Source organism: Rhinolophus ferrumequinum, chromosome 15, assembly GCF_004115265.2.
Source record: "Rhinolophus ferrumequinum isolate MPI-CBG mRhiFer1 chromosome 15, mRhiFer1_v1.p, whole genome shotgun sequence".
Lineage (NCBI taxonomy): Eukaryota > Metazoa > Chordata > Mammalia > Chiroptera > Rhinolophidae > Rhinolophus > Rhinolophus ferrumequinum.
Window position 1 is genome coordinate 2,470,732 of NC_046298.1, and position 27,891 is coordinate 2,498,622.

Consider the following 27,891-nt stretch of genomic DNA (forward strand, 5'->3'; position numbering starts at 1 on the left):
ATGGCCTCTCAGTTTTCAAGTGAAAGGAAGAGTCACACAGCCCTCCCTTTAAATCAAAAGCTAGAAATGATTAAGCTTACTGAGCAAGGCATGTTGAAAACCAAGACAGGCCGAAAGCTGGGCCTCTTATGTCAAACAGCCCAGCTGTGAAAGCAAAGGAAACGTTCTTGAAGGAAATTAAAAGTACGAGTCCAGTGAACATGGAGTGATAAGAAAGTGAAACAGCCTTAGTGCTGATACAGAGAAAGTCTTAGTGGTCTGGATGGAAGGTCAAACCAGCCACAGCAATCCCTTAAGCCAAAGCCTTATCCAGAGCAAGGCCCTGGTTCTCTTCAATTTTGTGAAGCCTGGAAGGTGAGGAAGCTGCAGAGGAAAAGTGTGAAGCTGGCAGAGGTTGGTTCATGAGGCTTAAGGAAAGACGCCGTCTCCATAACATAAAAGTGCCAGGTGAAGGTCTAGCTAAGATAATGAATGAAACTGGCTAGGCTGAATGACAGATTTTCAGTGTAGCCGAACAGCCTTTTGTTAGAAGAAGATGCCATCTAGGACTTGCACAGAGAGGAGAAGTCGACGCCTGGCTTCAAAGCTTCAGAGGACAGGCTGACTCTCTTGTGAGGGGCTCATGCAGCTGGTGAGTTTAAGTTGGAGTCAGTGCCCATTTACCGTTCGGAAAATCCTAGGGCCCTTGGAATTATGCTAAATCTAAGATGACAGCACAGCTGTTTACAACACGGTTTATTGAATATTGTAAGCCCACTGTTGAGAACTATTACTCAGAAATAAAGATTTCTTTCAAAATATGACTGCTCATTGATAATTCACCTGGTCACCCAAGAGCTCTGATGGAGAGGAACAAGATTAATGTTTTCATGCCTGTGAACACAACATCCATTCTGCAGCCCATGGATCAAGGAGTAATTTTGACTTTCAAGTCTTAGTATTTATGAAATACATTTCGTACGGCCAAAGCTGCCATAGATGGTGATTCCTCTGGTGGATCTGGGCGAAGTCCATTGAAAACCTTCTGGAAAGGATTCACCATCCTAGATGCCATTAAGTACATTCCTGATTCATGGGAAGAGGTCAAAATGTCCACATTAACAGGAGTTTGGAAGAAGTTGATTCCAACCCTCGTGGATGACTTTGAGGGTTCAAGAATCAATGGAAGAAATAACTGCCGATGTGGTGGAAACAGCAAAAGAACTGGAATTAGAAGTGGAGCCTGGAGGTGTGACTGAATTGACACAATCTCATGATAAAACTTGAATGGATGAGAAGTTGCTTCTTACGGATGAGCAAAGAAAGTTGTTCCTTGAGATGGAATTTATGCCTGGTGAGAATGCTGCAAAGACTGTTGAAATGACAACAAAGGATTTAGAATATTACATATACTTAGTTGACAAAGCACTGGCAGAGTTTGAGAGGACTGACTTCAATTTTGAAAGAAATTCTGTGGCTAAAATGTTGTCACACAGCATCTCATGCAGAGAAATTGTTGGAGAAAGGAAGCATCAATCAATGTGGAAAACCTCAATATTGGGGCGGCAGGATGGCTCTGTTGGTTAGAGCGCGAGCTCTCAAGAACAAGGTTGCCAGTTCAATTCTCGCATTCGCCCCCTGCAACTAAAGATTGAAAATGGCAACTGGACTTGGAGCTGAGCTGCGCCCTCCACAACTAGATTGAAGGACAACTTGGAGATGATGGGGCCTGGAGAAACACACTGTTCCCCAATATTTCCCAATAATAACATTTTTTTTAAAAAAAAATTGTGCTACAATTAAAAAAAAAAAACCAAAAAACCTCAATCTGTCTTATTTTAAGAAATTGCCATGGCCACTCAACCTTCAGCACCATCCCCCGATCAGTCAGCAGCCAACAGCACCGAGGCGAGACCCTCCACCAGTGAAAAGATTACGACTCACTGAAGACTCAGATTATGGTTAGCATTTTTTAGTGATAAAGTATAAGCTATGAACATTTTTCCCCCTTCTTCCGCTTCCCCTCCCCCCAACTCCGGTTCAAGCCGTTGTTTCTCAGTCTAGTTGTGTAGGACACAGCTCCCTGGCCCATGCTGGTATTGCCTCCGCCAGGCTGAAGCTGTTGGTCACCCGTGGTCGGTTGGCCACTCACGGCAGCCCAGCTCCAAGGAGAGCCATTGTTCACAATCTTAGCTGTAGAGGGCGCAGGTCACTGGCTCATGTGGGACTCGAACCGGTGACCTCAGAGTTAGGAGCACAGCGCTTCAACCACCTGAGCTACCAAGCCAGCCCTGTAGATTGTTTTTTTTAACACATAATGCTGCTGCACACTTAATAGACTTATAATGTAAACATAACTTTTATATGCACTGGAAAACCAAAACATTTGTGTGACTTGCTTTGTTGCAATATTTGCTTTATTGGGGTGATCTGGAATTGAACCCGCAATATCTTTGAGGTCTGCCTGGAAGAATGAGAGATGACAGAGGACAAAGGAACCACTGGTGACAAGCCTGTCCCCCAGAGGCTGCACCTCAGGAGGCAGAGTACCCCTCTGACTTGTACCATGGCCCTTGAGAAGGACCAGCAGGATGAAAGGAGTGGTCAGACCACTCGGGAAGAGCTAGAGCACTGAACATAGGAGAGATCGCCTTTGTCAGCTGTTGCCTCTGCTCTGGGATCCTCTACCCTCCCTCCTGCCCCATCTGTCAAGGTATTATGTCTGCAGGTCTGATGGAGAGCCTGCTCCTTGGGGATTTCGTTCCACGATGCAGCGACACTTCTGATGGAATTACTGGGTTTGAAATACATTATTTTCAAAACCACATGGGACAGGATGAGCCATCTGCCTTGGAATGACATTTTTGAGCAAAAGGAGCACAGCCACGCCAGGGAAGCTGGAGCTTGTATGTATGGACCCTGGGAATGTAGGAGGAATCCCATCGATCAGGCCAGTCTTGCTGTCCCCTTTTGAGGTGGCGAGCCTAGGAAACCGAAGGCTGGGCAGTAAGCGTGAGGACAACAGGATGGGGTCCTCCCTTCCTTTGTAGCCACATGGGGACAGTGAGGACACATGAGCGAGAGGAGGAGTAGACATGGCTGGGCTGAAGCACCAGCTGCTGGTGGAGCCACGAGATATTGTTTCCACTAACTGCTCTGATTCATATCATTCCGGGGGCGCACGGTGAGTGCCGGCCCATGTTCTAAAAACTCTGCTATGCTACAAGAGGGCAGCAAGGACAATATTCCATGAAATTAATTTCGCTGAAAAGTGATGAAAGAGCACAGAAAGGTAATCAAGTTGAGCACTGAAGAGAAAGTAGCCGCCATGGGATAAGGTACACTATTGTATAGAAATCAAGAACGGGGAAGTAGAGCATTCATATGTCAGTAATTGAATTGCACTGTCCAGAATTCACTTTCACAACCCAGGTTTTTGGAAAAGAGCGCGTGGGTCTTTAGAGTGACGGCTGCCCCTGGGTTTAGAACCACTCATGCAGCAGATGGAGTAGAGTCAGTGGAATTGTAACAGCTGTATCCGATGTCAGAGGGGTCATAGATTGTGAGGGGTGTAAATGTCTAACTATTACATTGCTTTGTACACCTGAAACCAATAATAAAAAAAGAATATTAAAGAGAAAAAAAGGAACTACTCGTGCAGAAATAAAAAGGTCGGAGTCCCGTTCTTCTGCGAAGAGCTCCTGCCTACCGTACCCGCCATGGTAGGTTAAAATGCACCCATGACCTTGGAGTCCACAGCCCAGAGTGACTCCATTAAATCAGAACCGCACTAACCTCCACGGAGCGGTGCTAAGCCAGGACGCTTGTGACACATCAGGTCCCAGGCCCCGGGCTCCCTTCTGAGGGCAGACACAAGGGCATGCTGACTGGCACGAAGGGAAAATATGGCACAATATCTGCATAGGGTCGTCCAAGTGCCTGCATGTTCTCTGTCTTCTGGGCCCACCTTTTCCTTTAATAACCAAATACGAATACTATTCCCTGTCCTGTTCCGGGGCAGCCCTGACTCGGTCAGTGTCAGGCCCTCTTCCTGCCCGTCTCCCATGAAGTCAGGAGGAAAGAAAACATTCCTTTTATTGGGTTTACAGCTCCAGATGTCTCTCTTGCATCATGTACTTCTCATGTGCAACGTTGGATCTTAGTTTTCATTGTCAAAGATCCATCACTGGGCTTTTCTGAACCAAAGAATCAGCTTGCCTCGAGAGGAATTCTTCCCCTACACCTGTACTTCAGCAATAACTACGGTTCTCTCTCCTGTGACAGCAACTTGTTACCTGATGCTTCTAACATCTTCCATTCTCAAAGCACTAAATCTGACTGGGGCACAAGAGATTGGGAACAAAAAGAACACGCTAGCAGGCAGACCTCTTTCTCTGTGCACACACCACGGTGAGTGGCCTGACCCCTGCCTTGCTTGCTCCCCCAACTCAGGCCCAGTTTCCAGTCCCGCAGGTGAGACCTGCTTCTTCAGGACAAGTGTTGTCAGGCCTTTTCTCTCCTCCTTTCTCATCTTCCTGTTCTGTCCCTGGGTGGATAAGGCTGGACTGGCTCTGCAGTCTTGCTGAACTGGACTTGGGACAAAAAAATGAGGGACCTCATTAAGGAGCATAGGCTGATCCAGGCCAATACAGAACCTGGGGTTCTACGTCGGGTTGAGTGAGTCTTTCATTCCTGTGTTGTTTTGCACAGAACTCCCTCGGTCAGAGAGGAGGGTAGAGTACGGGACTCTCCATATATTCCTGAACCCCTGACATAAGAACACCACAATCCCCCAACCCTTTAACACTTCTGTTGACACATGGCATGTCTGAGAAACTTGGGAACACATCACTACTCACCTGGGTACTACATGGGTCTTAAAACAAGAAAGAAGCCTAAGGCGGTGTCCTGGCCTCAACGGGTTTTCAATTTAATTGGAGAAGCTAGCTGTGCTTATTTAAAAACGAACGACCCCGAGTTGTGTCAGATGATGCAGCATGATATGTGGGGTCACAGAGTCTAAGGGTGGCCTCGGCCGAGTCCTGGCAGAGGAGTCTTGAGCAAGTCACCTCCACTTTCCAAGTCTATTGCTCCATCCACAAAATGGGTATGGTTGTAACAATGCCGATTGCCTGGAGTTGCCGTGAACAGTAAGGAAGACACGGCATACCACTGTCTGTAATCTACAAAGCCTTTCAGGCACCACACCTAAAGACAAACACGGAGCTGAGTGGACCCGCAAGGAGTGGTAAATTCTAACAACTTGACAAGACTGATGTGCTAAAAATTCGTAACATTTATTTTTGAGATTTTTGTTACTCCATACAATAATACTTATTCTTTGTAGAAAACACAAATGGGCAAAATAAGAAACAATGTCTAAAACCCCCTGCGTTCCTAACGCTCAGACAGGACCAAGGTGACTATTTCGCCCCGGGTGCTCTGTTGCGGGGGCGGCTGACTTCCTGCGTCTGCACGAGCACCACTGCTCACCTCCCTCGCTAGGGCCCCTGCTGCCGCCACGCAGGCCCACTGGGATGAGTAGCCACCCCGCCCTCCCCGTGTTACCAGAGACACAGCTCTCGTCCAGGTCACCGACAGCACACCCACAGACACACACATCAGTGTGGAGCTCACCAGATGGACAAGGGGAGTCGGGAAGGGTAAAGAGGGCCAATAATGGTGACGGAAGAGATCTGACCTCAGGTGGTGAACACACAATGCAAGATGATGTGTTATGGAATTGCACACTTGAAACCTGTATAATTTTACTAACTAGTGTCACCCCAAAAAATTGAATTTAAAAATCACCGGAGACCTCCTTGCAGCCAGTCCACTGTTGCACATTCAGCTCTTGCCCGCCCAGCCCTCTGCAGCTGTCTTGCAGCTGACACTCTCTGCTCTCTCGTCCCTGGGCTTCTCTGGGGTCTTCTCTTACCTCTCTGACTGCTGCCTCTTAGTCCCCATGGTCGTCCCTTTGTTATTGGTGTTGCATGATGTCCTGTCCCTGACCCTCTTCTTACTAGACTGACAAAATTGACTCATGCACTCTCACTTCCACCTGTGCAGCCAGTAATTGCCGTCTTTAAATCAGTCCAATAAAGGAATACATTTGTATGCCACGCACAGTCTGTTATGGCAGTCTTGGAAAGTTGTCTGAAAAAAGAGTAACTATTTGTATTACTCAGAACTCTGCTGCATCAGGCTCTTCAGTCATTCGCTTCAGCACCTCAAGCAAATCAATTTCTCTAAGCCTGAATGTCCTGGTTGTAAAAGAGAAATACACACACATGGAATAGAGTCTTTAACAAATATTTGGTGACTGCTTACAATATGCCGGGCACTTGGGTGGCCTTGAGACTGTAGTCACACCTTGTGAGCTGTGTGACCCGAGGAAACTTACATCATCCTTCGGACCTCAGATCCCCGATTTTTGAAATGAGGATGAGACCACCTGCGTGGTCTTCACAGATGATGAGAAAATGGGGGACCTGCGGGAGTTCACAGATGATGGACGTGAGACTCCCTCCCAGGGCTTTGCCCCCCGTAAAGGGCTCAGAGAATGTTTGCTGCGGCCCAGCCTTTGCAGTAAGGGCAAGCAGTAAATCATGTGACATAATGGTTATAAAAGTTCCTTGTAAAGTGCAAAGACCTAGAACGAAATGCAGAGCTGTCCATGGGAGGCAGTGCACAGCCTGGCTGGGAAGAGCTGTCCATGGGAGGCAGTGTTTCCTTGGCCACCAGGAAGGGGCTCGGCTACCGACAGAATGGAGTCTGGTGGGAAGGCCCAAGCCTCATCCACGCTCTTCTCCTTTCTCATGTCCGTTCTGGCCACTGCACAGTGACCAGCACAGTAAATAGCCACGGATGAGAAAAATCAGAAGAGCAGAGCAACAGCTGCTCGCTCTCACAGTCCTCCTCTTTCCCATCTATCGTATTGTGAGGCTCAGACTGTTTAAAAAATGCCGAGGTTTTCAGAACTAGTGGCCAGGGTTTAAAACCACCCACCTCCAGCCACTGTGCTGTCCATTCTCGGGCTCTATATCCCCTTTCCCAGCCTTGGACGCTGGGTCACAAAGGTGTCAACCCAGAGCCCACTCTCAAAGGACTCCGGGAAAGCAGAAGGAATAAGAAGTGTGCACAGTGGGCCGTGCCCGGCGGAGAGCCGAGTTTCACTGCAGAGTCCACATGTCACAACATCCAGTCCCTGAATGAAGCGACGCTGCCAGCAGCAGCAACCCTCATTGCTGAGGTGGCCGCGTGCCAGGCGCTGTACAAGCGACAGGGAGTCATGGTATCCCACGCGCTGCTTCCCCGTTCCTTGACAGAGCCACGGTCACCCGCTCCAGTCCCAAATCACCCAGCTTGTGTGGCAGACCCAGCTCTCTGAAACTCTGAGGACCTGTTTGTCAAAACCATAGCAACCTGCTCCTTAAGGGAAGGAATCGGTCACCCAACTGCCGCCTGGTACCTATACCAAGTGGCCTGCCTGGCAGAGGACACACCACAGGACAGGCTTGAGAAGGCCAGACTCGGAGGGCCACGTGCAGGAGACTCTACTTCAAACTCCTGGGGCGTCAGGCGATGGGCACACTTCGGCCCGGCAGGAAGAGGAAGGGAAGACCGGGTGAAAACAATGGATGCTGACATACATGCAAAATGCATGAAGCATAGTAGGGATTCAAGCTGAGGTCAGGACGAAGGGCGGTGGGAGAAGTGACTGTCAAGACAAGTTGAGATGAGACGGGTTGAAGGAAGCCAGTGTGAAAAGAATGAGATGAGTTAGCACATGGCCCAGGCTGTGCCCACCTCCCAGCCCACCCGGGAGGCCTTTCTGTCTCACCAGCTCCGCCCTTTCTCTTCACCCTGGACCCCCATAGGGGAGGAGCCAGTCGGGATGTACTCCCAGCCACCCTGGTCTGAGCACACGCAGGAGGGGCACAGGGGTTTCCTTCTCGGCTGTCTGGCTCCTCTCCAGCCGGAGCAGCCAAGGGCCCCTTCTCGTCAGTACCCAGCTGTGGCACAGGGGACGCCCAGGGACCACTGCGGACTGAGCGACACCGTGTGCTTGCCACTGTCCATAACCGCACAAGCCTGTTCCCGGAGCTACATTGGTCTGTTTTCCATCGGGAAATAACATGCACCATCTACGGCAACTGGAGTTGCCGTCTTGGTTATTCTAACAAGCAGCGAAAGGCGTCACTGTGGTCCCAGAGTGAAAAGTGATATGCTCCAGCGCTGACATGAGAAAACACTCAAAATCAATTTGTGCGCGAGAAGGAATCCTTCTGTCAACAAAATGTTTATGATTTAAATTGAGGGCAGCTAAACAAAACACCTGCATAATTAATTGTTTAATAACTTGGGCACAGATTGTGCATTTTAAGTCCTCATATATCCATTAATATTAATGGTGTTGACTCCATTTACCAGCTCTGTCACATCTAATATGGCCAGGCATGGGTGGGGTCTATTTTCAGCTCCTGTGGATGCTGGTCCCATCACACCTGCCTTTGCAGACCTGCGCCTTCTCCTGACACTGCGGTGTCATGTGCCACCCAGCCTCTTCACCCCACAACCACCGCCACCGCTCTTCCATTCAGTATGACATGAAGCCAATAAGGAGTCTGTCTTAAGGGGCGTATCTGAAATCATTCAAGTGATTTATAGAGGAAGAGGCTTGGGGAATGTCAGTGCACTTAGCTTCAAGCTGGATGGATAGAATTTTAACATGGATGTTTTTCCCTTTGCTGACTAAGGAGTGGAGCGTCCCAGCTTGTTATAAATGACAAGGAGTCCACCGGCCAGAGGAAGGTGAGACTGAATATGTCTGCAGGCAAATGCATGGTTTCCCTCTTCTCCTCCCCAAATCAGCTGCTTCACTTCCCCCACCTCAGCCCACCAGTGGGGTCACTGCCCTCCCTGTCACCCAGCTTCAAAAACCTGACCTCATTTGTTTCCTTCCTTCCACATTTGGCCAGTCGGACTGGCCGGTCTGCTGTCTTCCCCTCACAAGCTCCCAGCCACGACCTGGCCTCCATCAGGTCTCACACCTGCATGGCTGCAAGTCTCCCAGGCTGTTTGCCTCCTTTTCTGCCCATCTTGGGGGTGTCTCCAAAACAGCATCCCTAAAACACCACTGAACCCCTCATATAGGAACAGAGTGCGAGTTCACGGTGCTTCTAGATGCTTCAAAGCACTCAGACCACCCTGCCCAGGGACCCCGTCTTCTCCTGCCCCTGTGTATGTCTGCCCCCTTGGCTGTCCTACTCGGTGTCACTTTGGTTGTTAAATTCTGGCATTACAGGCATTTCAAGTTCAGAGAATGCGAATCAGGGTTGGTTGCTGTAGTCAGGGAAAATTTACTGGAGAAGGGGGCTTTGAAGAGAAGCTAAGATGTGGGAAGATGGAGGCAAGTTTGAGGGGCCTCCCCAGTGGAAGAGGCAACAGAAGCCCAAACCGGAAGATACAGACGATAAGCAGGTGTTTGCTGCGTCACTGAGGAGACCAACTTGCCAGAAACAAAGAGTTTTAAAGAGATGTAGGCCGGAGCCGAGTCTTAGTGCCAGAGGCCATTAAATAAGTTCAAATATAACAGGTTGTTTAGTGTCACTTTTCTTGATGTTCTTGATGATAAATGCAATAAACATTTATTATAGAAAATTTGGAAAATACAGAAATTACCAAGAAAGCAGTAAACATGGCACCACTGAGAAATAGCCGTGTTAGCCCTGTGGCCGAGGGTGTTGGGGCATTCATTCATTCATTCTCTCTGTCCCTCTCCTTCTGTCTCAGATGGGACCAAACAGTTTGTCATGACATTGAACAAATAGGGAAGAGAGAGGAGAGACTTCTTTTTGCAAACTCAGTTTGGCACAGTGGGATTTGTCTACACTATGTATTTCTTTCACATCTGGTTAAATGTGCTTCATATAAGTAAATGACTGCCCAGCACTGGTGCCCTCACAGATCTGGGGTGCTCCAGTTCTTCCAGCCACAGTTGCACCTTGCTGCCCCAAACAGCTGGGACAATCACAAGTCAAAAGCACACTGACAGAAAACATACATGGCTTATCGCGGGACAGAGTGGCTGTTCCTGTTGGGAGTGTCACAGAGTGGAGTGTGCACTCTCAGAACCAAATCCGAAATGTGAGGGTCAACACTGCATACGACCACCAGTTACCTTCTGCTCCCTTCCTGTGACAGCACAAATCACCCCAAAGTTACCCCCTTAGGCACATGCTCTGGAAAGTGAGGGCAAAAGGTCCTGTGGGGTTCTCCATCCCAGCACGTGAGGTTCTAGCACGTGGACGTGCTATAATTAATTCAACTAATCCCGCGTTATTGGACATTTGCTTAGTTTCCGTTTTTTTGTTATAAGTAGCCCTGTAGTTAGGATACTTGTCATTTAATGGACAGTGTTTCCTTTGGATATTTCCTTTGAATAAATTCTTAGAAGTGAAATTATTGGATCAAAAACTTTATACGTGTAAATGCTCTGGAAACATATTAATATAATAAAAGTATCTTTTCCACCACATGTTTACCAGCACTAGAAATTTATTTTTCGTTCTTACCAGTTTTAGATGACAAAAGTTTTGGTGTCATTTTTCTTGCTGATGTCAGAGCATTTTTAGTTTATATTCTATCTCTCTCCTCTGCTCCGCCTTTAGCACGACGACACCTCATCCCTTCAGCTCTCTCCAATAAATAAGAACGTTTGCCAACATAATTACAAAAACATTATCACCCCCAAAACTTTAATATTGACATAGTATTACCTAATATGTACCTCCTAGATACGTTCCCTTAATTTTCCCATAAACATCCTTTCTTGGCCTTTTCCCCCAGTTCAAGCTCCATTTAAACTTCATTTATTTGATTTTAATCGCTCTGTAGTCATCTTTAATCTAGAAGAGTCCCCTGCCTTTGTGTCCTTGCCCTCCTTTGTGTGTGTCTGTGTGTGTGTGTGTGTGTGTGTGTCTATGTGTGTCTGAACACATGCAAGTTTGTGTGTCTTTCATGACAATGGCTTTTTTAAAAATCCAGGATATTTATCTACAGGAAAGTTTCACAGTCTGGATTATTCCAATTATTATTATTTTTTTTTCATTAGATTCAGTTTAAGTATTTCTCTAAGAATTTGCATAGGGGTGGCCGGATGGCTCAGTTGGTTAGAGCACCAGCTCTCAACAACAAGGTTGCTGGTTCAATTCCCACATGGGATGGTGGGCTGTGCCCCCTGCAACTAAAGATTGAAAACAGCGACTGGACTTGGAGCTGAGCTGCGTCCTCCTCTACAACTAGATTGAAGGACAACAACTTGGAGCTGATGGGCCCTGGAGAAACACACTGTTCCCCAATAAAAAAAAAAATATAATAATAAAAAGAATCTGCATTGATGATATGTAATTAAAAATAAAAGAAACTCCTATCCTGGCAAAACCGAGCAGCCCTTGGCTCAGAGGGTACAAGCCTCCGCGCTGAGCCCCCTGCTACGGCTGTATTTGACCCGAGCTCAGAGAAACAACTCCTCAGGCTTTCCTCCAGTTTATTTATAAATATATTCTGACTTTCTACTTAGTATTTAATTCATCTAGAAATTATGCCTATCGGGAGAGTTAGAGATCAGAGTTTTCTCCTCTAATAGTTAATCAATTTTCCTCCATTTCCACTGATTTGCTCTTTGACTTTTACCATAAATTATTTAAAACAGTGGGATCTATTTCTAGGCTTACTATTTTTATTCCTTTGAATAGACTTGTCTGTCTAGCCCTAGGCGTATGCCTCAAAAAATCTAATTGCTAATTGCTCAAGTTCACCCTGGCAGGAATGTTCTTTTTTTAAAATATTTTTACCTGTTTAATTTTCTAGATGAAGTTTTTATAATTTCACACACACACACACACACACACACACACACACACACAATCAACCTTACTGGGATTCCATTTGACCAATTAATTAACTAATTTGGTGAGAATCATCCTATTTACAATTTTTTTACATGGTATGAACCTGATGGTGTATGATAATTACAATCTTCTTTATGATCTTCGATAAAATTGTATAGTTTTCACCATGTAAATTATGTACATTTCATTGTAATTTTATTTATAAGAAGTTTATTTTTTATGCTTCCTCTTTTGAATGGGATCTTTTATACCTATTATTTTTTAAAAGATTTGTATTAAACTATAGCTGACTTACAATATTATATTAGTTTCAGGGATACGCCATAGTTATTCAACATTTATACACCTAAAGAAGTGATCACCATGATAAGTCCAGTAACCACCTGACACCGTCCCACGCTGTCACAATATTATTGACTGTATTCCCCATGCTGTACATTACATCCCCATGACTTATTTGTTTTAACCTGGAAATTTGGACCTCTTATCCCCCTTTACCTTTCCTCCCCTTTTAAAATTTTTCAATTACATTTAAATTCAATTATTATTTTATATCAATTTCAGGTGTATAATATAGTGGTTAGACACTTGTGTAATTTAAGAAGTGATCCCCCTGACTAGTCTAGTATCCACCTGGCATCATACATAGTTATTACCATATTTTCGACTATATTCCCTATGCTGTACTTTACATCCCCATGACTATCTTGTAACCACCAATTTGTACTTCTTGATCCCTTCACCTTTTCACCAACACCCCCAAACTGCCTCCCATCTCTCACCCGCTTAATCTGGTACCCATCTGACAACCTATTATTTTAATTTAATATAATTGCCATTGTCTGTTTATATAAAAGCTATTAATTTTATTTTGTTCATAATTAGCCCCTTAGGTGAACTCCCCTAGTGGACATCCGATCCTCTTGTAGACAGTCATACCACTGAGACAAATAGCTTGTCTCCTTTGCACTCACTGCCTCTATGTCACAGGGACATGCTAACTCAGAGTCACGTTCCCTGCAACTGACCTAGTGGAGAATGAGAGGAACAGAGGGAGAAAAAGAGGAAACTTACAGATCGCATTCATCATTTGACTCTTCAGAGCAGACACTGTTAAATAAGGTTTGTGGAATATAGCTGTGAATTGCCACTTTTCTACTAGGCTTAGTTTCTAGATCAGTTAGCTATTGCCACAAAAGTTGTGTGTGACGGGCCAGTCCTAAATACAGTGGCTTAAAACAACACTGCTTTGCTTTCACGATTCCTGGGGGTTGGACTCCCCTGAGATGGCGTTGCCCCACGTGTCGCGATCCTCCTCCTGGAACCAGCAGACTCTCAGGCTGTGCTCTGCTCATGACACTGGCACAGGTGCAAGAAAGCAGGACCGTCTGCTCAAGCACTGCTCACTTGCTGCTTGCGTCTCGTCTACTAACACCCCATTGGCACAATCACGTGACACAGTCAGACAGAGTCAAGTGGTCTGAAAACAGGACACCCACAGCAGGAGGCCCCTGCGAGGTCAGGGCCAGGTGTGGAGCGACGATTCTACTACGGGAGGGAGTGAAGTGTGGGAACAATAATTCATCCACCACTGACTGTACCAGGAACTCACTGTGCGGACACGCCTCTCTTTTGTTACCCTCCCGCTGCTCTTAAAAGTCTTATTTCCTCCAAAAATAACTTCGAAACAATATACGTAACATTGTTTCACCACAAAATAGCAATGGAACGGTAAGTGCAGACACTTGTGGGGCGGACGGCTCAGAGCTGGGACCTCAGGGGCCCGTAGGAGGCCTCAGGTGACCTGACACAAGTAAGAGTTCAGTTCCTGTGGGCATCTCATCAACGTTCTAGTGAAATGATGTTGAACAACACGACATTAACGGAGGACCTGCTGTGTGTCTCTTCCGGACGAATGTGGCATGGTCAGGAGATGCTGCAAGCTTCCCTCTTTCACTGGGTCATTAGTAGGAAGGCCCCCCCCGTCTGCGGTCCACGGTCACACCCCAGCTCATGGCAGTGGATGCGCAGACCCTCAGACTTGACCTTCCACTCTCTAAAGGGACTGCTCCCAGGACCACCCGCTTGTCCACTCTACTGGCAGCACGGGGCACCTTGAGGCCCACCCGGCCGGCTGCCACAACAGGAGCATCAGCGTGAGGGTTTCTCAAAGTCCTCCTGAAAGAACCCAGGTAGCAGCCATTTTTGCCTTAAAGTGAGTAGCCCGGCCACACCAGATGAAGTGTGTAAACGGCACCCAAGCCAGGACGTTAGAATGAAGGGCGGTCCCTGAGGTGAGGGACGTCCGAACGGCAAAGCCAGCACCAGCGCACCCAGCCAACACCAGCAAGGACCACACATCTGAAACTCTTGTCCCCCTGGCATCTCAGACCCTTCGTCCCAGAACTGGTCTCCGGGAACCATATGCAGGTGGTTCTAGGGTTCTGAATGTCATTTCTGAGCTGTACAGATATTTATCATCTACATTTCTGTCCATAAGCGACACAAACCCTGCTGACATTATCAGTCAGCAGTGTTGTTTCTAAGCTGAGCAGTGACATAGGCTGATGAGGGAAGAGGCATGAATGCCAGCTGTGACATTATGGTCGAACGGAATTGCTTATTTGTGGGACAGATACACGTGGACTGTCTGCGGAATGGGGCAGGAATGGCCCACGAACCTCTTGAGTTTATGGACCAAGAGTGACAAGCAGACACTGACCGCATCGTAGTGGGTGATGGTAAGCAAGGTTGCAGTGCCACCAAGTCCGGGAGGGGCCTTTTGCATACACTACAACGGGAGTGGTGCCCAGGGGCTGGAGCACAGGGAGAGAGGTGTCACCCAGGCAGGATGTGCAAGGTGAGCCCCACAGGGACAGGGGCATTGACTCTGGGACCCCAAGGATTGTAAGAGTTGGTCAGGCAGTTGGGTGGGAGGTGGGATGGAGGATACATCGGGGAGGGGACTGTGCTCCCAAAAGGGGGATCGGCGCGTGGGAAGAGGAGAGGAGAAAGTGGTGTGCCCAGTACATAGAGTTGTGGGTGGTCACGGGCGGTACAAAAGGTCAGTCATCCAAGGGGACTCAGACCCTGGAGGAGGAGGCGGCTGCCTCCTGGCCATTAGCTTTATTTTCACCTCGGTCTTGGGAAAAAGGATTCATAGAGGTCGCAAAGGACACAAAGGTCAAGAGGTGTGCAGGTTAAGGGCACGGACCCCAGGGCAAGAGTGGCCGGTCTTTACTCCCTGCTCCACGGCTTGCTTGCTGTGTGACCTTGGGCATGTTGTGCCCAATGTTTAAGCTTCACTTTCCTTCTCTATAAAACAGGCGCACACACAGTACCTCCTGCAGGGATGGCTCTGAGGTTAAAAAAGACAGTTCATGTAAAAATGGTTGGCAGAGGACTAGTCAGCGATCAGGGCAAGGGGCCGTGGTCAGTGTCGCTACAGGTCAGAAAGTCTGCAGTGCTCTCTTCCGTCTCCTATTTTGGAGCCTGGTTATCCCTGAGCGACAACTCAAAAGCCTCCACGCCAAATTCCACGTGACTGGTGACAGCTTAAGTATTGTTCCTCCAGGGGATTTCTGTTTTAAAGGCATCAAAGTCTTAAGCTAAAGAGACGGTGCTCCTTTGGGAGAACTGGAGACAGGTGTTCCAGGCTGTTTCAGGGAAACAGAGGCCCAGGGATTAACCATCCCAGGTAGGCATGGCTGAGGCTGGTGGCATTTTGAGTCAGCTTCCTCCAACATGCAGATTTCCCCTGGGAGATCCCAGGGATTGGTCTTTCTGGTCAACTGGTGATTACCACAGTCTTCCTTCCACATCTCTGAAAAGGGAGGAACGGCGGTGTTGGGCCTTGGCAATGCCAGTGCTAGAGGGGCTGGCTGGCTCTTCAAAGCACGGTGGTACTCAGCTCTGGATGCAACCCCTCTCAGTTCTGTATGCAGCCTTCTTTTTTGCCTCATACTATAACTCGGGTTTTCAACAACTACAAAAAATAAATAAAAGAAGGAAACAAAGGGAATTTCTCCTGCTGTGCTATGGTGAGGATAGTTCATGCCATCTTAAATGAGGATTCAAATGTTTCGGAAGAAATACAAACTGACAAGACTGGTTGGGTAAGACTATGAACTAGCTGTTGAACTACACACTCTATAATACTTGCTCATCTTCCTGGGTTGGAAAGTAAGCGCTGAGGTTACCATGGAAACCACCTCCCTCCTGTGTGCTACCCAGCAGGGAGAACCTGAGAACTGGATACAAGAGCCTTAGGCTGGTTTCAGGGAGGGGACCACATTGATTTCATCCACCCATCTGTTCATTCAGCCACCACTGGCCCCAACACTGGAATGGTGGAACGAACAGAACGTGACTTCTCCCTTGAGAGGCCCCATTTGCTAGAGAGAGAAACCTACTCCATAGTCTCTTGTTCTAACGTGACTCCTGATGTTTTATAAAACCCCATCTTGTTTCTTGTCCCCCTGAGCGTCCCCAACATCCCCGTGAAATCAACATGGTAGACAGTATCATCCCGTTTTATAGGTAAGAAGACGGGGGCTCAGAACATTACGGTGACTTATCCGTGTAGCAAGTAGCGATAGCGGGTGTGACAGACTGGAAGAGATGAGATGGAGGTTTGAGCCCTGGTTCGCCTGCTACCTCACAGTCTAACCTTAAGCAAAGCATCTGTCATCCCCGGGCCTCAGTTTCTTCCTTTATAAAAGAAAAGGGGGATCGTTTTTGAGGGCACCTTCAGGTCTGAAGTGCCTGACTCTTCCTCTAGGTGGTAGGACTAAGGGGTTCTGATCTGGCGGCCTCAGACTGAGAAAGAGAATATAAAACTGCTGTTTACTTTGATCCAACAGACAACAAAGCTTTGAAGTTCAAATTTCAACATGTGACTCCACCACGTGGCAAGGTGGGGGAATCTTCTCATGGACTTAGTTTTAAGGTTTTTTGAGGTTCTGAGTTCTACACCCACCTCACTCATTCCTCATACATGAGGTCAATATTTTCCCCTCAGAAAAATAAATGTCCCTGAAAATTCAGAAACTACAGATCCTCTTTTACAATGTATGTCTCAAAAATAAAACTGTAAGCATTGATTTGTGGAGGTGGCGTGGGTTTGTACAGTCAGGCAAAACTGACAGTTGCCTCCTTCATCTGCATTTTGTTGTTGTTTAGATCTTCAATAAGGAAGTTGCTTTGGCCCAGGACCATGGCAAGCTGAATGCCTGCTGGATGGAGGGAAGTGTTTGGATGTGTTGGATACCAGTTGTCGCCGAGCAAATCATTGGTGACCGGACAATGGGGCCCTGAGCCGGGTGCACGCAGAGGTAATCAAGAGGTGGTTTCTTTTTGTGGGGGTGGTGGAACCAACGGGCCATTTACCGCAGGCAGGCACCATGGTCTATTCTGGGTCCACTTTTATTTTCTCCTTTTACAAGCCTATTACTCAATTCCACGGGGATTGGCATATTCATTCTGTATGCTGATAATATCATTACATGCTGATAAGTTTATAGATAGTATTTATAAGCCTCTAAAATCCATTTCTGAGGAATATTCTGGGCTGCTTTTCTGAATAATAAATTAATTTTAAATACTAAAACTACTCAAGCTGAGCCATTTGGAATCGGGAGCTTTATAAACGAATATGGAAGCTATTCTTTTTATCTGACTAAAATGGCCCGGCGTTCTCTGGTTGGGTAATGAATTAAGATACACGGAAGAGTGTACTAAGCTCCATAAACCCAAATGAAACAAAATGGTGCCGGTGAGGGAGGCCTCTTCCCGGCCCGATGGCTGGTCCACACCCTTGTGCTGGGTGGGAGGACAGAGCCGGCGTAAGCTGCCACGGCCAGGACTCTCATCTCTTGGTTCTCCGCACGCAAGGTGATCAGACCATTAGGTTTTCAATCCGTGAATCCAGCCCCACCTGCAATTACTACAAATGGAGGTGAAGGCGTCTCCTACCCTTCTTGTCTTCCCAGCTGGACGCCTGCTGTGCAGGAACTCTGCAGCCCTACAGCCCCGCAGGTGGGGCAGTTCAGGGAGGGCTTAGAGGAGCCTCAGAAGCACTGGTGCAGCTTCGTTCTAGCAACTCCAGCAGACTGCAGTCGTCCACTTAGTAGAGAAAAGAGAATCTGTTCATGTCCCCAAATCAAAACACCCTCAGCTTTTATGATCGATGCTGTGACTTCCCTTCCTGCGGTCTGGCTCTGTCCATGTAAATGCTAAGAGGGAGTTGAAACAACAACAACAAAATACCTTCGTTTGAAAAGTGGGGAAAAAAAAAAAAAAAGACGTCCAGAGAGCTCAATTCACAGCAAGAGGACGGTGACGGTGACGGACAGGCAATAACGATAGTTACTGGTATGAGGACAACTTGACTGGTTACTGAGCATTGGCTCTACATCCGACATTAAGCGAAGTGTTGTACCCGGACGATTTTATTTAATCTTACAACCACCTCATTAGGTTGACTCCCTTTTATAGATTAAAAAAAAAGTAAGAAACTGACTTTAGACTAGAACTTGCTTTAGACTAGACTTTCCTCTCAGTAGACCACGATTTTCCCACTGGACAAGCCCTTTCTAAGCTCTTACTTTAATTAATTAGTTTTGTTTTATATGTGTTTGGTTTGGGTAATCAACTGACCAATAGGCAATGTGGCGACAATAGAAACAGCAGTAGCAGTAACAGGCCTCACAACTAATCCTATTCGCCACGTCCCGTCGTGCGATGCAAAGCGCTGTGAAGATATTAGCTCATCAGAGCGTCAGACAAACCCAGAGGCTGCCCCTCCTGTCTTTCCATTTACTGTTGAGGAGCCTGAGGCTCAGTCGCAGAACAAGACTTCCTTTCCAGACTTGGCTGCTTCTGGAGTTGATTCTCCTAACCTCCCACCTATACTTCCTCCTCTCCTCCCACCCCATCAGTGAAAAAAGAGCCTAGATCTGGAATACCGGGGGAAGAAGTCTGCTCACCACCAGTGTGTATGTAACCTGCCTCCCTCCGGCCCGCAGACTCTCCAACCTCACAAGAAACAGCCGGGGCTTTGTAGTGGATGTCCACCCTCCTTACGAGGGCCACGCCACCTTCAAAGCACCAATGCTGCGTCAAGTCCTTCCCAGGCTCTGAATCTCTGACTGCTTTTTCTGCCTTCCTCGTCCAGCGTCTCTCGCCATCAGCTAGATAATGTTCTGTGCTATGAGGGGCTCATGGGACTGGGTCAGGTCCACCTTACCTTCAATTCAAGGGTGCCACCCACCACAGCATTCTCAGGGACGGACAGCTCATTCCAGAGAGTAAAGCAGGCCTTCTCTGGGGCCCCCGTGAGAAATTCTGCCACCACCGTCTTGGTGGTTGCCCATGTTCCCACAACCTACATGGCTTCCCTCTGCTATGGTCGAGTTGTCTCTGCTATGGTTTGATCTGCTTTTGACTGGCAATGGGAGAAGACAGGCTTCAGCTGCCTACTTGTATCAATCAAGTGAAGAGCTGTCTCTGTGTCAGGATCCATCAGCCCAGAAGAACTGACACTTGGAGCAGGGAGCAGATGCCACCATTTCAGGCAAATTCGCCCCCTAAGAACTCATACAGCCTGTGCTGTCTTAGCCGGCCAAGACCCAGGCCCAACTTTGCTTTGGGTCAGAGGAATGGTTGATCCCATCCCCCAAGGTTCTCAAGGTGCCAAGTCCTCCCCGGAGAGACAGGTCTAACCTCCAACTGTGCTAGGTTTTAGCCCAGTCACCTAACATGTGTTACTGAATTTTATGTCTGTGACTGTGGAGGATAAAGAGATGGTCCATGAGCTAGAGAAGAGCCCAGGGACAGACACACACACGTAATTTCCATGTAGAAGGAGATGGCAGCAGGACCCAGGTCAAGACAGAAGAGACAAGACCAAGAGTCTACTGTGCTGGAGTTGGATGGAAAAGTAGACAGACGTTTTTGCAAAGGATGTGAACCCCAAGGAGATGCGTGCTGAGAATACTTGTGATTATAGCATAGGTCCACTGCTTCTTGTTTCTATAACCTTAGATAATTCACTGACATCCCCTCCTAGGACATTTTTTAAAAATATATAAGGTAGGATAATGATATTTAATCATCATACAAATACTATGATGTACAACTTACTTTAATAAATTTAATGAAAGTATCATAGTGCCTGTCAAACAGTAAGAACCCAGTACAAACAATATGAATACTATTTTTTCTCTTTTTCAATAAGAGATTGAATTAGAGAAGGGGTGCTACTGCAGGCCAGCTTCCTCAGGAAAGAGACCCTGCGATGTAGAAAGTTTGTGGCTGAATACTCTCCAGAGCAACACCCGTGCAAGTGATAGGAGGGGAGCAGCATGGGACAGAGGAGAAGCTGGGCTGCCACGTAGTCCCAGGAAGGGCTCAGACAACCCCATAGCGAGTTCTAAAGTGTGAGAGACACTTCAGAGCCGTCCCGAGTTTCGGCAAAGAAAGCAGGCCTTTCTCACTCTGTGCCCATCACCAGTTGCTGGGTGCAGGCTGCTCTGTGTCACCACTGGCACTTTGTGAGGGGCTGAGGAGAGAAAGGCAGCAGCACTTCCGAGACTGCAGGAAGGATCTGAAAGGGAGTGTGGGCAGCCTTCCATTTCCACCCAGGTACCAGCTCAGTGATCCATGCGGGCCAGGCAGGAAAGGTAAATGAGGAAAGCCCGTTAGACACACTTCGGGTTGGGCGGCCTCTAGAGGTATATGGCTGAAGCCTGGCAAATCAGAGCAACACCTCCCCAGCCACAGTCCAAGATGGGCACATGGTCTTGTCAGAGCCGAGACGGTCCACTCATCTGTAGCAGGGGAGCCTGAGGATAAATCCAACATGGAATCACAGGAGACCACCAAACGGTCACAGGGCTTTCCCTACGCAGGTAACAGGGAGGTGTGCAAACAAGGCCCAAGTGCTTCCAGGGGGTGTTTGCCTCACTCAGCGGTGGATTCAGACACCCTGTGCTGTTATTCCAATTCCGCAGGCGTCTCCCTGAAGAAGGTAAGAGTGGGAAGGCTGTGGAGATACACCCTTGTCTTATCTCCTTCCCTCTCTGAACAACGTGGAAGATGTTTTCATGTCCATTTTTACAGAGAGACCATTCTTTCTAGTTCCTTATTCTATTCCACCGTAGACACAATGGGTTTACAATACCGTTTTCCTTTGCTGTAACCATTCTGCAGTGGCAACCCTTGTCTTTGAATCCGTGACTGATTACCTCCTTGGAATGAAGTCTTAAACGTGGACGAGGTCATGCCTGTTTGCTGCAGTGGACAGACTGCCTGCTTCTCCAGCACTGCCGGAGTGCTTGTTACCCATGTCTGAGGTCCTGAGAGCTCTGAGATGAGAAGGATAAAGGATGCTTCATCCTCAAGACATTTCCCTTCTGTGGATGAGCCCACACACATTACGTGTTGTGTTACTGTCGCCGTATTCTTTCCTCAGTCGTTCTGAAAGTGCGATGACAACATGGAGATGGGGAAACGCACTGCAGCCATCGAAGTCCGGAGAAAACTCCACGGAATAAGTAGCGTGTGTTCTGAGTCTTGAAATATGAAAAGGATCGGACTGGACAAAGGGAATGCAGGAAGGCAGGAGTTAGTGGGAAGCGAGGACACAGAGGTGTGGGATTCAGACATAGGCGTGTTCAAGCATCTCTGAGCATCCTGTCTGAACAGGTCACAGGTTTCACACCAGACTGCGCACTAGAGAAATGTCAGAAGTCCAAAACCTGTTTTTTAAACATATAACAGAACAAAATATATGGCCCTGAAATAGGTCCTTGTTATATATGCCCAGTGCACGGTCAGTACAAAATAATAGTAATTAATATAAGGCCACTGTGAGAAGAAAACTTGCAAATTATTAGTTTGAACCATATGAAACATATTCGACCATTTTTGAGTCACAAAAGCAGCACTTCTGTGTGCTCAGCCTAATAAGTGGGAGGGATAAACAATGCAAACATTTACTCTTAGATCCAGAGCCTAAGTTTTAAGCCTTTCTGTGAAATCCCCCTCCGAGTCTTGTTTTCTTTGACTTGCAAGATGCAAACCTTTTGGCCGTGGCTAGGACACCAAGGACCTCTCTGCTGAGGTTGGACCTGGGTATTTAAACTCTGCACACGGTCTCTGAGCAGAGGAGTAGAGATCGAAGGTGCTTTTCCTTTGTTCTCCCCCCACCCAGCCTGGGGAACTTTATTTATTATCTGCCTTTTCCCCTCCAGAAATTGAACTCCCAGTGCTTGTCAGAAGTGAAAGCACAGAGTCATTTCAGAAAAGAATTGCAACTTTCTTTTGGCAATTCAGCCCTTTCCACGAGTGGGTCAGTTGCCTCGATCACCTCCGTAGTAATGAGCCCTGGGACCGTCCGTGCCTGTGCCCGGCCACTCCATCTCCCTCTCCTGTTTTGTCCTTCCTCTCCCCTTCTTATTCTTGCCTGCCCTCTCCTCTTCTCCCCCTCCTCTCTCCTGAAAACACATTTCTTCCCTTCCTTCCCCTCCTTCTATACTACGCAGGTGAGAAGGTTTGGGGGGAAGATAATGGCTGTTGGTGGGGGTGCTTCAGTAGGATAGCACCACTCTTCTTCCCACTTAGAATGACGGACCGTAGACTCCTGCTAGACAAAAAGGCACCCTCCACCACACTCTCCAAACACCTCCTGAGCTCCCATGATGCTGGATTAAGCTACGACTGTCCAGTTAGATTTCTCTGGTTTCCAGGCAATGAGCATGTCCGCCCCAAGTCATCTCCCAAGGGGAAAGGGAGAGCATCTCCCTTGGGAAGGTCAGCTCACAGCCTCCGATGGGGTGGTCTGTCTGAGCCAGGTTTTTTTCAAGCCTGAGTCTTTAGTTGGTTAGTTTGTTCCCTCCACGTGGTCAAAGCTGACGCTCGGCCTGTGTTGCTACCGTGTGTGATAAATAATAGAAGGGGCTGGGCCATCGTGAGCCAGATTTTACAGGTATGTTTGCTTAAGGAAAATGAGATTTATTATCCGCTCCTTTATTTTCTACTGTGTTTGCATTTGGGGTAAATATTTGTACATTCATCAAATCCTTGTGCATTAATTTAGCCTGCCACTGAGAAGTGAAATGTAATGCATCAAAAAGTGTGAGAGAGGCTACAAATCATTTGCCTTCTTTACACTGATATAGGCAGCTTCTCCACACGGACAGTGGCCATCGCTTTCTGGCCACCAGAAAGATGACCTGTGTCGTGACTAAGAACCTGGGTTCAGGCTGACCGACACCTGGCCGGCTCCTTACTAAGTCTGTGGCTTTGGGCAGGTGACTAAACAGCCCTCCGCTTCAGGTTCCTCGTTAGGAAATAGTGATGGATAATCACACCCATCTCACAATGTTGTAATGGAGAGACAACAAATGTCGGCAAAGTACTGAGCACCCACTTGGCTACGGTGCTAAGGTAATTCGGTGGCTATCGTGGCTGCCGTTGTTACTGCCATCATTGCCTCGGCCTTCTCCCATGCCAGGCCCATCCCATCTCCTTCAGAAACAAGCTCCCCTGAGTCTCAGCAGAAGGACCAGCAGGGGCTGCGAGGCCATCCCGAGTCAGTCGCGATACAGGAGAAGAATGACCTTTCTGGACAGCTCATGACATGGCCAGCACCCAGGCTTGGATCCAGACCACGGGCTACCCGGCCCCGTCACTATGCCCTCCAGAGCAGCGGGGCAGAGGAGGAGGAGAGGGCAGTGAGTGTGTGCTCCCTCATCTTCGGGCTGCGTGGCTGGGTTGGGGCGTGCTCATCCATGTCCTGGCATCCACCATCCAGGAAGACGTTCAAGATAGAAATGTGGCCTCGGGATGCGCCGCCTCTGCTTTCTCCCTCGGGTGCTGCGTTCCCCCGAGCAGGTTCTGCTCACAGTCATGGCTGCCCACTCCACACACCAGGCCGGACACACAGTGGGACTCACTCTGTGCAACGACAGGAGACCACCGAATGGTCACAGGGCTTTCCCTACGCAGGTAACAGGTAGGTGTGCAAACAAGGCCCGAGGGCTTCCAGGGGGAGTTTGCCTCGCTCACTCAGAGGTGGATTCAGACACCCTGTGCTGTTATTCCAATTCCGCAGCCATCTCTCTGAAGAAGGCAAGAGTGGGAAGGAAGGCTGTGGAGATACACGCTCATCGTATCTCCTTCCCTCTCCGAAATGAGCCTTGTGTTGCTGCCTGCCTCGGATGGGAGAAGGAACCCCTGGACCTTACCAGGTTCTGTGGCAAGTCTCTCCTCATTTCTACGTAGAGAAACTGGCTCAGATAACCCCTTGGACCTTTCGAAGTCTCACACACCGAGACGCTGGGGCTGGTCCCACTGCCACGCTCCCTTCCGGCACGGGGAGGGGTTGGCCCTCCTGTTCTCAAGCCAGGTCTACTCTGTCACCAACTTCTGCCACTGGGACTGGGTCCTGAGGGCTCCCGGCCAGTTAGTACCTTTAATCACCTCAAGTGCGCTCCCACCTTCATTGCTGTAAAGCTGCCGCCTCCTCTCTACCAGCTCATAAGTCCTTCCCTGATGATGCAGCACCATCTGCCTGGTGCTGGCCTTCCCGGCACATAACCTTTCCTCGCAGACAGATGTGGGCATTAATGGCCAGTGAGTGGTTCCTCACTGCCCCCTAATTGACCTGCGTACCTCATGTAAACCCTTGGGACACTCCACAAGGACGGGGGCCGTTACTGCATCTCCTTTCCTATCCGAGACAGCTGTTTCTCACACGACAGCAGCTGGTGCTGGACCTGACTTTCTAAAGCCTTCTTGGATCTGAACATTCTTTAATTCCTGACAATTCCTGATTGGAGAGACTTGAAGGCACATCTGTTTAAGGACATCTCTTTCCCATTATTTCCCAGTGTTTCTTGGCTGTGTAGGATCATCTATTGAGACTCTAAGAGTTCTGGGCATAAAATCTGGATTCACCAGGTCTCCCCGTCATCTTCTTGGGCCTCAGCTTCCTCACCTACAAATTGGGGTTTGTCACCTTTAGTGCCTTATTGAAAGAGTTGATATGCGGCTGACAGGAGATGGTGCACACTGAGGGCTTAGTAAAGAAGAGAAAAAACATGCTAAGAGTAAGAAAACAGCACAGCAGCGAAGGTTTTAACTACAGACAGTGTCCAAAGCCACCACGGTGGGAAGACGACCCTGACTCAGAGCGAGACTTGCTGGGAAATGGGAACGGTGGGCGCTAGGAAAAGAATTAAGAGGGTTAAAAGAAAAATACTTTAAAGAGAAGGAATTCACCTGCTCTGCCGACCCCTCCAAATACTCGGCCAGCCGAGCCCCTGATGCCAGGGTGTCCATGCAACACCAAGCAGATGAGAATTGAGAACTCCAGGCAAACAGTCCACAAAATTCAAAGACCTGATCACTCGCTGGATATTTCTCCTGAGTCAATGAGCTATTTTTCTACATTGTCATCAGAGCCCAGTGTTCTTGTAAGCAAGAAATCTTTCCTTTAATAGTAAATCTGAGTTTTATTACAAAATCAAAATAAAGACAAAAAGTGGAGCATCGGCTGAAAACAACACCTATAAGTACATCCATGCAAGTGTTCCTCGAGTCCTAAGAGCGTGTGTGTCCCCGCTCTTTAAGTGCAGCACAGGTACAGTGACAGCTTCCCTGGTTGACTGGCCCAACAGCGCTGCGAGGACGTAGGTGTAACCATCCCCGTGCGCCACTGAAGTTCAGGGTTGGTCGTTGACCTGACCAAAGTCACCCGGTGCGTCAGCAATAAAACCTGGAGCAGAATCCAGGTTTCTAGTTCCTTGGGCTACACTCTGCTACCAGCGGTCCCTTCCTTAAATCTTCAGAGCCAGAAACACACCCTGACAGAGCGCACATTTCAGGGAAATCAAACATACCATTGCTTTTGAAATTTCACTATCTCCAGTTTCCCTAGTTTGATGACAAAGCCTCAATAGCTGAGTCTAGGGGTAGATCCCCAGATCCTCACAGCCTGCCGTACTCACAGCCTGTCCTCTCCGGCATGCACTGCCCTGGGCATGCCTGTCTCTGTGTTACACCCCACAGACCCCTCTTCATCTCCATGTCCTCCCAGCCCAGGATACCGAGTGTAGGCTTGCAGCATCAAAGAGCTGCCCCCAAACATTTCTGCTTGAGTTGAAGAGACTCCCCAGCCATTCTTCTAACACAACACAATGAAAGCAGGGATAGCTTCCGATCTGCCTGATTGGGGCAGACTGAGGGAAAAGCTACTTTGAATTTGAGAAGGTTCCAAACGGGGACTATTTTAAAGGAGAAAAATCCTGCAAGGACAGTGATTTGAATGGGTAACTGGTTTGTAGTTCTAATTGGCCACAAACTTATGAAATCCTATGTCTCGGTAAATGTCTGCAAAGACCGTGTTCTCTTAAATCCATGCATGAATACAGATGCTACACCTACTCGGCACCCTGCACTTTTCCTTTTAAGTCAGACTAGGAGCCTCAGAGAACTTGCAGACCAGTTAGGTAATAAACGTGGGAGGCCTCCAGGCAATGGCGTCCTGACAATCTGTCATGGTCCCGCCACGGCCAGTTGCAAGCTACCAACACGACATCATGGAACACAGAGCTGGAACACAACCAAATCGATGTAAACAACTTCAAGAGCACAGGAAGTAATGAAATGTGGTAACATAACCAGGAAGGGACAAGTTGTGAGTATTTATTGCCCTTGTTTTTAACATCATTTACTTAATTGTAAGTTTACATAATTTACTTTTAACAACAGCTGTGTTTAACAAGTGGCTAGCAGAATTCCTAAAACTTTAACCGTTGGCTTTCATGAGCTGGTACCATGCAGAACACAACATGAGATAGACTCTTACCAGGTGTGAAATGGCTACAAAGTAGTAGAGAACAGAGAGACTGTGTGTGTGTGGGGGGGGCAGTGGGGGGGAAACGCCAGCTTCCTGTAGATGGGAGCGGAGCCAAGCCTCGAAGAACATGTAAGTCCCTTTGCAGTCATGTTGACAATTGAATGTGCTTAGTCCAGGGCTTCTCAGAGGGTCAGTCTCCAGATAAGCAGCATCAGCACCCCCTGGAACTTCCTAGAAATACTGTGATTAGAAACTCTGTGATCCTCCCCCCAAACCTCCCCAATCACACACTCTGGAGATGGGGAGCAGGAATCTATTCTTTAACATGTCCCTGAGGTGGTTCTGAATCGCTCTGAAGTTTGGGCCCCATCAGGTGAAGAGAGAAGATGCCCCAGGACAATTGTGACCATATACTGAGTATTTGTTATGCGTAAGGCCTGTCCTAATCCCATTAGAGACATGATCTTGTCTAATTCTACTAAGTATCCCCCTGAGATGTTGCAAAAGCTGTTGGGATTCCTCCCACCTGTTTAATTGATGTGTTTATCCGTCAGCGTCTGCTCAGTTATGAAGTCCGCCAACAACTTTCTCAGAGGTTCTGAAGCCCCCTGCCCCAGAGGCACTTGGGAATTATACGTCCCCGTCCCTCCCACACCCTGGCTGGTGACTGATGACGGCTCCATTCTGCCCTGCAGTTTGTGTCCCATGGCTCCTTGGTGGATCAGACTGAAGCTAGGCTTCTATTCTAACCACATCCCTGCACGCTTTTCCCTACGCCGCTTCCCTCATCTCTTACCTACTTGTTTCTCCTGAAAGCGAAATCTCCCATCTCAGGATCCAGTCTTAGAAACCTGACCTAAGACATCCATTTTCAGGTGAGAACATCTAACCTGAAATGTTACACAGCAGGAATGTGTCGAGAGCAGTGCCCTTTCCCCTTAGACCCGCCTGGATTGTGTCATGGCCCCACTTCAGGGCCACAACAACCCTCATGATGTCAGCAGAGCAAAGGAGGGGCTGGGAAACCTGTGCAGGTGGCTGCGTCTGAACCTGGGCGCCATCAGCACTGAGACGGGTCTGCTGTGTGGAGAGTCCCTGGACGGCCCCAGCCGGGGTCCCCGTTTCAAACACTGA

The 27,891-nt window shown here is 48.1% G+C and overlaps 1 pseudogene; it reads left to right on the top strand.

Moving 5' to 3' along the window:
* On the top strand, window positions 1–27,891 carry LOC117034731 (tigger transposable element-derived protein 1-like; annotated as a pseudogene).